Consider the following 12132-nt stretch of genomic DNA (forward strand, 5'->3'; position numbering starts at 1 on the left):
CTCACTCGTCTAGCTATCTATTGTCCCCGCGGTGACGCTTTGAAGCATAGAGTTTGGTCGCCATCGCCATTTCCTACCTAAAGTAAAGAAGGTATGTTTTTGGGTTTTCTTTGCTTAGCAAATATGGAGTTTATTGAACTCGCCAAAAAAATGGATTGCCCGCTCCCACATTGCTACTGTGCTTTGCAAGGAAAGCTTTAAATTTTATTTCTTTTTTTCAATTTTTATGTTTCGAATGCAAAATTGAGTCCAAGATTCTCTATGAATAATGATTGAAGAATATGTTGCTGTCAGGGTCGACAGATAATAGCGGGACAGATGAGATGGAATATATTTTCAGGAATAACAGTGTTGAAGACGTTAGTTGGCTTTGTTCTTTATCTGAATCTGAGCTTGTTAGTACTTCAAACTTTTGCATTTATGTGTGTGTCTATATACATATAGATATTTTTAACTCTTAAAAATTGATCAAGCATCAAATTAATATAGTATGAGTTTAATATTGGTTTGGTTTTTTTTTTTTTGTAATATATTGAATTGTTACTTAAGCATGGTTTGAGTGGTCTGATTTTCATGTCTTTCTGTTTTTATGACCAGAAATTGTTTCTTGATTTCCATTTCAAATTATTCTCTGGACGGGAATCTAACCCAGCGAAGAAAACGCCTACAACTAAGTCAGGCGCACTAGCGCACCAAGCAAGAAAACGGCGGGCTAGCTCGTGCAAGTAAAAGGGCCCCGACTTATTTCCAGAATTAAAGTTTGACCGCAACTGCACCTTTTTGGGGGGGATCGAGTTCCTTGCCAACTATCGACCCCGATCTCTTTTCATTTGTTTTGGGTATTACCAAACCTAGCCTAGCCTTCGTCAATCACACTAAAGCAGAGAACCCAACTATGCCAAGATGATCACAAACTAGAAATATCATAAGAGAAGAAGAAAAAGCTTATGGTTTATTGTCTTTCTTCATTCAAGTCAGATAGTTGATCGAGCCCAAAGGTCTCGTTCTCGCCATCCCAGCATGTTACATTCCATGAGCACGAGTTCTTCTACTCCCCCTTATTTTAGTAGGCGCCTATTGGATCAGCATCTTCGCAAGATGATAAAGTATTATAATATTTGTTTAACGTATTATATTCCTTGTTGGTTTGCAATCCAAAGGTCGTAAATTTACAGAGAATTATTTTTCTCATGGGATTTACCTGTAAGATGCTAGAGATGGACCAGAGTACGAAAATCATTCTTAATTTCTTGTTGCTGAAGAGAGGAATCCTCTGAGTGTAAAGCCTTGTCTTAGGGTTCATAATTTTTTTATTAACTTAAGAATATATGGATTTTGCATTATTTACCACAATTTGCTACTTAGTAATTAGTTGTAATTTTTAGCTAGATTTTAGGCACCCAATAAAAGGTAAAAAAAAATGATTAAATAAAGTTGTGGGTAATGTAAAAGATTTTCTTGAAGGTGAGTTATATTTTGTTGTTAAAGAGTGTCAGTGGTCTTGGGGAAGTGCAATAGACTGTCTAGAAATAATGGGTACATTTAAATAGTGTAAAAGAGATTGAAAGGGGGTATGTATCGAGTGAATTTGGATTAGGAGTTGTTGCTCTTGGCGAGAGAAGTGGTCTCTTGAATACACCATTAATCTGTACATGGGTCTTTGTATTGCTGATGCACACTAGTATGTTGAATAACTAGAATGGATCTTTATTGATGCCAAAACTAGATTACAAGGGGTTTCAAGACTTAGAGACCTTAGATTTCTCCACGAAGAATTCACTTTATCAAACAATACAAATAATCAGATAGATCCCCCGAGACCTGCCTACCACCTGTGTATAGCTATTCTCTTCGGTCACTCATGCTTACAACAATAAACTCTACGAATAAAACATTAGCTAACAGGGACAACTAATTAAACACTCAATAGCCATGTCATCACATCAGACTTAAGTCTAGTTATTGTTCTACACTTGCTGCCTTTTTCCGCATTCAGTATGTTAGGCGTATCAAAGGCCTAACAATTGCATACTGGTTTTGCAATATACAGAAGTCCTCTATCATATGAACTTGTGCGTTGGTTGTGTTCTCTAGGTTGTGTGTGAACTTATTTGGTTCCTAATGCTTGACTTTCGGTTTATCTTTGACCAGGCCATGAATTTTACTCAAGTTCTTATTTCTTCATCAGCATGCTATCATTTTATTATCTGTACTTGTACATATTAGAAATTGTCTCACATGTATGTTCTTGTTGAGTACTTGTACAGGGCTAATTATGATAAAATATGTCAAAGAGAAGGTTAAGGAGAAGTCACTGGTTGCAGGTTTGGGAGAATCTGTTGCATTCTTTGATTCTTGTAATCTATTAAAATGTGATGTTGAAAATATTTTGGATAGCGAGGAGGTATTAAATTGTATAGCTGCTCAATTGAGAAAGAGACTTGCAAATAGGTCAGTGAATCTCACTTGATTACTACTTTAGTTTGGCTTGTGAGGTTCCAGGGATTATTAAAGAGTAACAAAGGAGAAAACGAGTCTTTGCTGCTCTTATATCATGTAATGTATTTTGAACCAAAAAAAAAAGAAAAGAAAAGATAATGCTTATTGTTTTTTATTCCTACCAGAACTGCCTAGTACTTCACTTTTAGACATGGGCTACAACTTTTAGCACTGTTAGCTGATCTTTATGATGTTATTCATGCTAAGACCTTGATGTATTTCATTTAGAGTACTGAAAACTAACATATGTGTTTAAAAACATCATATTATGTAGGGTCATGAACTTGTGTGTCTGTATGTGTTATCACATTCATTAGTACCTCCCTATTGAGAATCCAACACGTGGATGATGCATAGATACATTATTATTACTAATTTAAACTTGATTCACTAAATTCTTTTAGATAAATGTTTGTTACAAAGTGGAGTTTATACACATAGTATGTTGCTGCTATTCTCAGAATCTTGTGATTATTTTTAGGTGCAAATTCTTTAGAATATTTTAATAGGGCCAATAATTTGAAAACAAAATTTGCTTCTTTTCTTAACTAAATTTTAGCTTACAACTTGCCATGGCTTCTTTCTCTTTTGCTCATACTCGCTATTGCTACCATATTTATAGATACATTTGTTCTAGACGTGATAAGATTTTCATCTTGTCTTTTTATGGTCCAAGCATATACAAGCACCTTCGTATTACAAAGATGCCTCACAAATTCTAATATTCTTGTCTTCAAACTTTTATTCTAGCTCACAGTTTCAGCTAATTTTGTGAAAATATGAAATTATCTAGATCAGGCCCTTTTTTCAATTATGGTGTGAAATTAATGTTAGACATTTTTAAATAGCTAATGTGCTTGTTTTTATTTATTTATATCTTTTCTTTTCTGTATCAGAAGACATAACGAGGAAAATCAGAGGAAACGGAAACACAGAAAAATAGCAAAAAGTATAAGTGATCTCTAAATTAGAGGAACAACCTCATCAAATTTTGGTACATTACTCGAATCTCATCCCCAATTAAATTTTTATTGTTTTCTTGCTTTCATTTCTTTCCCCATACCCCTAATGGAAAATAGTTATCTAACCTTCTATCACTACTGGGTAACAAAAAGTTGGATGGGTAACTGATGATTAAAGACATGCCACAATCTCCTGAATGTGTCGTTTCTTTCAAGAGCATTGTCTTCTGAACTTTTATTTGCCTCTATATCAATTATAACTACATTGTATATATATGGAAATGAATTTATTTGTATATACACCACGTTTGTATATGCATGAATATCCTTTTGTAATGACATCTTTAAGAGACTAAAATTAGATTACAAGTGAGTACCATATAATAAAGGGAAACTTTTGCAAAAGTGACAAACAAATATAAAATTAGACAATTAAAGAAAAAGGGAAAATATAAATAAGTAGGGAGAGTATCAACAAATATATATATATATATATGTATATATGAACTAACAAATCATGTAATCCGTTTTCACTATATGCGTTCGAAATTAAAATCCCCTATTGTACTTCATTGGTGCTTTACAAATTGTATTATATTAAATGTTACTAAAATAGAAACAAGTCAGAAATAAAAATGAAGATGACAAAAACACTACTGTATGTTTGAAAGGCATGGGTTAGGAGGAAATAACGTTGCTCTCAATTAAGCAATCTTCTATGTTTCTCATTTGTCCTGTTTTGTATCATATTTGCTAGCTTGGGTAGAAGATTTACTGCATTACTTCAGACAAGGTGCCTTTTCTACGATGAATGTGCTCTTTTACATCCTTCTTTCAGTTTATGCCTTTTCTACAATGAATTTGCTCTTTTACATCCTTCTTTCAGTTTATTCATAGTTTGAATGAGAATGTATGGTCTACTCTAATTTATTATTTTTGGTTATACCATTTGTGCCTTTAAAGTGTTCTTAAATATAAATACTTTAATTTACAGTTCATCGAAGAAGGTGTAGAGGAGAATAATACTGATACTGGTGAAGGAACTGGTGATGATGAATGCATCTTTATTATTAATGAACAAAACATAGAAAATGTAGGTTCTTTGCACTTGCAAGATCAGGTAAAGTTTTATTAAACCAGGGATTCTAGTATGATATTTATCGCTTCTTAAAACTAATGTCAAAGCTATACATTTGCTTGAAGAATTCTAAAGAAATTTGGAACTAATTTTCAAACATAATTGTTGAAATAAAAAACAAAATGTCAGGGAATTGCAATTTTATTTATTTTCTTGATAAGAACTTGAATTTCATTAGTGAAATTGAGGAAGCATGTCCATCTTTATTTATTCTTTGTTTAATGGAGTTAGTGTTAGTTCAATATATTCGAATTGGGATATTACAGTCTTACTTTGTACAATCTTCTAATTCAAGACGAGTGGACATTAGATTGTGCTGAGGCAGGGGAGCTAGAGGACAGAGCACATTATCGCCAGGCCGGTGAAAGTAGTGTACCTGAAACTTAAGATACAAATGACGAGGTCTCCCTTTGCTCTCTTAACCTTTATTTTTAAATCAACGTTTTCAGTAGAGCAACTATGTGTGCTCTTTTCATTCTTTTTGAAACTGTTCGGAGCTGAGTTCTATTCTCGCTCTCAAGTATGTTGTAAAAGTTATTTCAATACTATTTACGCTTCAGTGCTTGATGTAGATGAATATGGATATAATATTATCCTAGAAATTACTGTTATCTTTAGTTAGTATCTGATTTTAGTAATAATTGCCTGTCTATAAATTAATTTATCTTAAAGAATCTCCTCCAAATGATTTTAAGAACCTTATGAACAGGTAATACATTTGAAACTCATTTTAGAATATAATATGGTTTGATATGGAAATAAAAAATTAATATGCTCTTCATATTGATGTATATATAGTGTCTCTTCTCACATTAAGCGAAAGACCGAAAGGAATGTAAAAAATTCAAGTGGAAAATAGTCAATTGCCCTCGTCAAACATTGTCAGTAGAGTGCGACTTTTATATCATAAGGATGATGAAAGACTATTGCTTGAATGAGATACACATGCGATGGCTAACTAGTAATGTAAGTGTATTTATTATTATTGAACTACAATTCTATTAGATTTAATTTCTGACTTAGTTTTTTATTTTGTGTTTTGTAGTGTGGTGGGAAGAATACATATACACTAGGCGAAATTGATGAAACTCAAAATGAATGGCCAGCCAAGCTTCTTGAGCGGATGAGTCATAGCTAGAGTAATTTTTTAAATCTGAATTGAAAATATACTAATTGTAGTATTTAGTTAGCACTTACATAGTTATTCTAAGTGTATATTTTGATCTTGTAATTTTTAAATTTGGAACATACTGAGTCCTATTGATTTCATTTTCCTATTGATTTTGTCTGAACTATGTTGTAGTTACAGAAATTATGAATGAATATAGTGGTTGAAAATAAAGAAATGAAAAAATTCTCATATTCTACATGGGACGTCGGTCTCCACAAAACTGTCATTTTATGTGTTGCATGGGACGATGCTTGCACATAAATTGTCATCTCATGTACTGCAGGAGGAAGACGTTTGAGTAGGAACTGTCGTCTCATTTACTGCAGTGGATGACGCTTGCACAGAAATTGTCGTCTCATGTTCCACAAGAGACAACGTTTGTATAGGAACCATCGTCTCATGTACGACAGGAGATGACACTTTTATTTCAACCGTCGTTTCATGCTTTACATGACATGACATTGCATGGGATGATGGCATTAGAACTGACGTATGAGAGTCCATACGACGGTTTAAAACCATCGTCCCATGTCAATTTTGTAGTAGTGTAGTGTCGGCATCTTGAATTTACTGGAGGTTTCAGCCACATCAATTCTTTGCACAAACGGAGTGCCCTCCTCCGATCGTACTCTATGTGGGACGTTCATCCTTTGACCAACTATTGTACTGCCTGGTTCAGAGCAGTAATCTGAGCCTAAACTTCTTCCGAGATCGCTGGGGCGAATGATGCAGGGGGAGCGTACTCACCGTGCATCTCACGACGGTCGTTGAGTACGTCCCTTAAATCATCATCCTTGCGTCTCTACCTTCTAACCCCTAGCCGATCAAAGACATTATGCTGCCGGGGTTGCCCCCCAGCATTATGGCTAGCTAGCCTATTCTCTCTAGGTGGGGGGCTTCTACCTCCACCTCTTTCCTCATTCCTCAGACCAGCATTCCCTCTGCTAGAATTGGCTTAATTATAATCTTAGCCGTCTCGAAACTAGGGCCAACTATGGCGTGACCAGCTGTTCACACTATTTCCTCCTCGGGTTGGAATTTCTTGAGTGTCAGGGGGAGGCCTGTGCTGGTCGTTGGGTCCCCATGCATTATTACGCCGTGGGGGGCCTCTGACTGCAGAGCCTGACTCGTTGTTCCTTCTGTTGGCAGAAGGATGCTTTCCCCTACTCTGAGGATTTGGCTCTTCGTCCCCTGGGCGTCTAGGGCTATGGGCCTGTTGCCCAGCTCTATTCTGCCTCTAGCGCTGGGGATTGCCTCGACCAACTTGAGATGGAGGCTGCTGCTCAGGATGCCGAATTGGGACATCATCCTGAGCCACAGGTGGCTGCTCCGGCCTTTGGGGGCTTACTGGTCGGAGCGAAGTACTTGGATTGGGAGCCCGCTGTGGTGGCACGCTCGGTGGTTGATCCGGATGAGAGGCCGGCATAGCTTGTCCTCAAGCCAATTGAATGGCTGCTTCGAGAGCGGCCATGGCATCCTTTTGCCGACAGTCCATGTCCGCCTGCCGCTCACTCAACTTCTGGCACTGACGTTCAATTTGTCTTTGCTGCAGTGCCATTGTCTTTGCTATGTTCTCCTGATTGGCCCTCAGATTGGCCAACTCATCTTGCAACACCCCAAGTGTTGCCCTCAGTGTTTTCGTATACAACTCCTCCTCTTCAAACACTGCATGTGGTTCATTCTCCGCCACATTTGAAGGAGGAGGTTTGGATGATGCAGCGCTAGCGGCCAGTCCAGCTTTCTTAGATGTCTTTGCCATTAGATTTTCTGACAACTTCTTGATCAATCTCTCAATGAAAGCACCAGAATGTTGACCCTCGATTTGGCCAACGACATGGAGTCAAAAATACGACAAGAAATGAGATGATAATCAAAAATAGAATCTAATGGTAAAGAACAGACACAAACGATTTATAGTGGTTCGGCCCCAATTAATGGTAATGACCTACGTCCACTTAGTGCTATTATTAATATTGAATCCCAATGCCGTGATCAAAGAACTAGGGTTCTTGAGTTTCACAAACCTTAGGGGAAATACAACTATTTAGAGGATAATCGCACTGTATGCACTTTCTCTCAGTATTGAGGAAAAAAAGATTAAAAAAAAACCAAAAGTCCCCTCCTTGAGCTTTCTCATCCATATTTATAGGCTCAAGGGGGGTACATGGGTCAATGGTCCTTATCTCTTCTTAATATCTATGTATCAAGGCAATAAAGAGGAAATAATCATCGTACTTATTATAAGATTACAATCTTTTCAGAAAACAAACCAAAGCATACGACTAACCTGGTCGCATCTAATTGTGAGGTTTGATGAAGCAACGGGTAGCTGGTCGATAATCTAACAGCACCTCCTTATCTTGACTCTGCCACATGTCAACCACGTGTGAGAAATCCTTGCCACATCATCAGCAGTCATTTTTGGGTAAACACACTCTATCGTGACCTGCCACCCCTGTACTATCGAGAATGGAACTGATCATGCCCATCCATTGCTCAACTTTAAATGGATCTAGGCCTCCCTCAAAGACTGGAGGGTACTACTCCTGGAATCTTCCACAGAGAAATTCCCATCTGTTCTCAACCCTAGGCTGAGTCAATACTGGTGCCACTCGTGGCATAACAAAGGAAGAGGTGTTCCCTAACAGATTCTGTTGTTGCTTCAAACACCTGATCTCTTCCTCTTGCCTTTGCAATCTTATTTTCATATCTGTAAAAACCTGCTGGAAATTCTGAGCGGTAGGTGAAGAACTCAAACCCTGGCTGTAATTCCCAGCCCCAGTATAACCACCACCAATCCTCATTATCTGCCTTGGATACATATCTGTTGAATGAATCTGCAATCAATAACATGAGCCATTAAATATGATGAGCATATCAAGAGCTTTCCCCACGGGAACAATCTTACCACACTACATCACAAACCACTGCAGTGCAAAAGACATGCCCGTAGCATTTGTTCATCAATTCATAACCCCTACTCTTCCAACATACATATCATGCCTCCAACTCCGGAATGAAAATATCATATTCATATATATTCACGGAGCATGTAATCATATAATCACATTAATAGTCAAGAGCTAGCCTTTACCAGAATCTCATGCTCCCTAGTACAATGTGTAGGTAAAGTATTTACATTCTATTTAAGCAGTTAAGCACATAACTACAGAAATAGTTACCATTCCCTGAGTGAAACTATCTTTAGTGACGAGTGTATATGCCCAGCTTGTCTTAGGAACCCTTAACCTTGGCTCGCTCTAATACCAAGTTGTAACTCCCTACTACCCAGGGACCGTTACAGTCTCAATTTTAAATAGTGCTAAACTCGCTAATCGAGTCATTTGGCCATAATCGTGTAACTAAGTATGATTAACAGTTTAGCGTTTAAAAATTTTGGTTAAGAAACAATGTTTCACTAAAACATTTACTGTATACATCGGGATCCCAAAAATATAATTTAAAGGTTAATTACAACAAAAGATTTACAACCAGCCGACCTAAGCAGCAAAATAGGGTTTAACCCTAGTTCCTTTTTAAACCCTCGGTCGTCGTGGTTGAGCAGCCACTTATGTACACATCATCACCTAAGCTCTCCAACTCAAGGATGGTCCAACTTTCTTTTTCCTTTACCTGCACCACATAGCACTTGTGAACCGAAGCTCAGCAAGAAAATATAATATGCTCATGAACAAGTAATAACATGTTACTAAGTCATAACATGCATGCCTAGCTGTAATAACCCTACTCATGCATGCAAGCAGGTACAAATAAATGTTTGTGGAGTCCTATGCTCTGAGTATATTACTAATAATTCTCTCGCTCTGAGGTAGAGGACTTATAAGTCTCTCTCTGGGGTAGAGGACTACTAAGTCTCTCTGAATAGTTGACTAATAAGTCCCTCTCTAAATAGATGGCTGATAAGTCTATCTCTGTATAGATGACTAATAAGTCTATCTCTGTACTGGTAAGTCTATCTCGGTTAGATGACTCATAAGTCTGTCTCAGTTAGATGCCTGATAAGTCTATCTCTTGGGTAGATGACTAATAAGTCTATTCTTATGTAGATGACTTATAAGTCTATCTCTGTTAGACGTGATAAGTCTATCTCTGTATAGATGACTGATAAGTCTATCTCTGAGGTCCCATACCCTCCTAGCCTTGTGACGTGTAGGTCACCTTATCCTTTTGGCTCTAGCTCAAAATAACCAGCCTTTAGACTAGACAAGCACTTTTAGTTTTCATCGAACTTAAGGTCAATCAAGAATTTCATGCTTATGGTGATAATTCTTATGTCGATTAGATCTAATCTTTTCGACTTGCGTTAAACACGCTAATACCATTCTTGACTCATAAGACAATACCATATGACCAGTGCTCAGTACTACTGCCTAACTTGACTAATGAGTCACAGCTTCACAGTCAGTACTGACACTATTTCCTATTCGTGACTCATAGGTCAGTGCCATTCACAGATAAGCAAGATTGCTAAGCATTTAATATGCAATAAATGTTCACATATAGAGCACTCAACATACCTCATGAATAAACATGCATGTGACATACTGGGTACAATTTTCTTACCTCTGGTTCGAGCGAGAAATAATAAATGAACGACAATTGAGAGTGATTGATCCTTTGATTCCTTAGTGGTCACCTAGTCATAACCAAATATGGAATCCAATTAATGAAATCAACAATAAAAAGTTCTTGACCTAAACCTCACTCCCGGGACCTCGAATCGTAATCAAACAGTTAATAGATTTGATCCCAAGCCTAAGGAATTAAAACCCCGAGCCAAAAACTCTCAAAAGTGCCCAAAATAGGACCCTGGAAAAATAGGGTAGCGCTACAGCGCTGCCCCTTGGGGCCTAGGCGCTACAACCAGAGGTGCCATGCCCTCGACAGCGTTGTAGCGCCCACCCTTGGGTGCTGTATCTCTAGAACCAGGGTATTTCAGCCCTGGTTTTTCCTCCTTCGTGTTCTCCAATTCCAAGCTTCAAAACTTGATTCCAAACCTCATTCAAACTCACAAATGAACCCAAAAACAAAACATACAAGTCCTAGGCATCAAAACCTAATCAATGTTTGCCAAAATCTCCATTGAATTCTCACTATCCAAAATATAAATTCCAACTGAAAATGAAGTGAAAAAAGAGCAAAACCAAAGTTTTCCAAGCTTAAAAACTTACCTCAAACTTAAGATGGAACCCTCTTCAATAGTAGAACACAACCCTAGACCCTCAAGGCTTGGTTCCCTAGCTAGATTCTTCAATTGGGACTTCAAAAATCCAAAGGAAGAAGAAGGAGAAGTGATGATCGGGAGGAAGAAGAAAGAGGCTCTGTTTTGGTTTCTGTAATCCTCAACTTTCTGATTTAAGCATATACTAAGCTCAAATGACCCAAATTCTCCCAAGCCTATCTTCTTTTCTTTTTAAGCCACCAAGGGCAAAATCGTCCTTTCCTGCCTATCTCGTTAATCATAATTAACGTCCTCCAATTCCCGTTACTCCTAATATTATCAAATGCTAATAAATCATATCTCATTACCCTTTAATTCTTGTTAATGTACTAATCCTCAAATTGCCCCGAGACTCACCCCGTGCTCCAAAATTAACCCCGTTATGACCAAACCGCTAACTTGCATTCAATGATCGTCTCATGCCGAATAGCTCGAACAAATCCACATTATAATGTGGCCTTATTCATAACTCAGCAACATGCATGAAAATATACAAATCTTCCCTCCATCGGCCAAATTACCAAAATGCCCTTATAATGAAAAATGGACCCATATGCATGCATTTATCATCATATAATAATATAACTCACATAATCATGCATATAATCATTTAATGGCATAATAAATCAATTATGACCCTCCCAGCCTCCTAATCAAGGTCCTAAACCTTCTTAGGAAATTTGGGTCATTAAATGTATTGACTGAAATTTTTTTATTTCCAATGCTTAATAAGTATATCAACTCACAACCCTCATTGGTTCAGGTATCAGTATACTATGAACACATGTATTTTACGTGTCATACTAACCTTACTGCTTTACCTTTTTCATGCTAACAACCATGGTAGTGTGAGTAGTATGATACTTCACCAAGTACCATGAACAAAACGGTCAGGTCGACCACCCTATGGGTGATAGGCCAACCACCCTATAGGGTTGATGGACTAGCGGACTACCCCATAAGGGACATTGTAACGCCCTGAATAGCCAAGACCATTACACTGTTTGTTTACAAAGGTGAAAGACTTGCTAATCAAGTCATTTAATTTGAAACGTGTCACTGAAACTACAGTTGAACTAGGGTTAAAAGATTTTGGCCTCAAAAGCTTCATTTCTTATAA

At 37.4% G+C, this 12132-nt stretch overlaps 1 long non-coding RNA gene across 1 annotated transcript; it reads left to right on the forward strand.

The window, feature by feature from the left end:
* The first annotated feature begins 2135 nt into the window (after positions 1-2135).
* On the forward strand, positions 2136-4641 carry LOC133821519 (uncharacterized). The gene is made up of 3 exons (XR_009887640.1): positions 2136-2324; positions 3396-3493; positions 4456-4641. It is a non-coding gene; the product is annotated as an uncharacterized LOC133821519 (long non-coding RNA).
* The last annotated feature ends 7491 nt before the right edge of the window (positions 4642-12132 follow it).

This window comes from Humulus lupulus, chromosome 3, assembly GCF_963169125.1.
Source record: "Humulus lupulus chromosome 3, drHumLupu1.1, whole genome shotgun sequence".
NCBI classification, from domain to species: domain Eukaryota; kingdom Viridiplantae; phylum Streptophyta; class Magnoliopsida; order Rosales; family Cannabaceae; genus Humulus; species Humulus lupulus.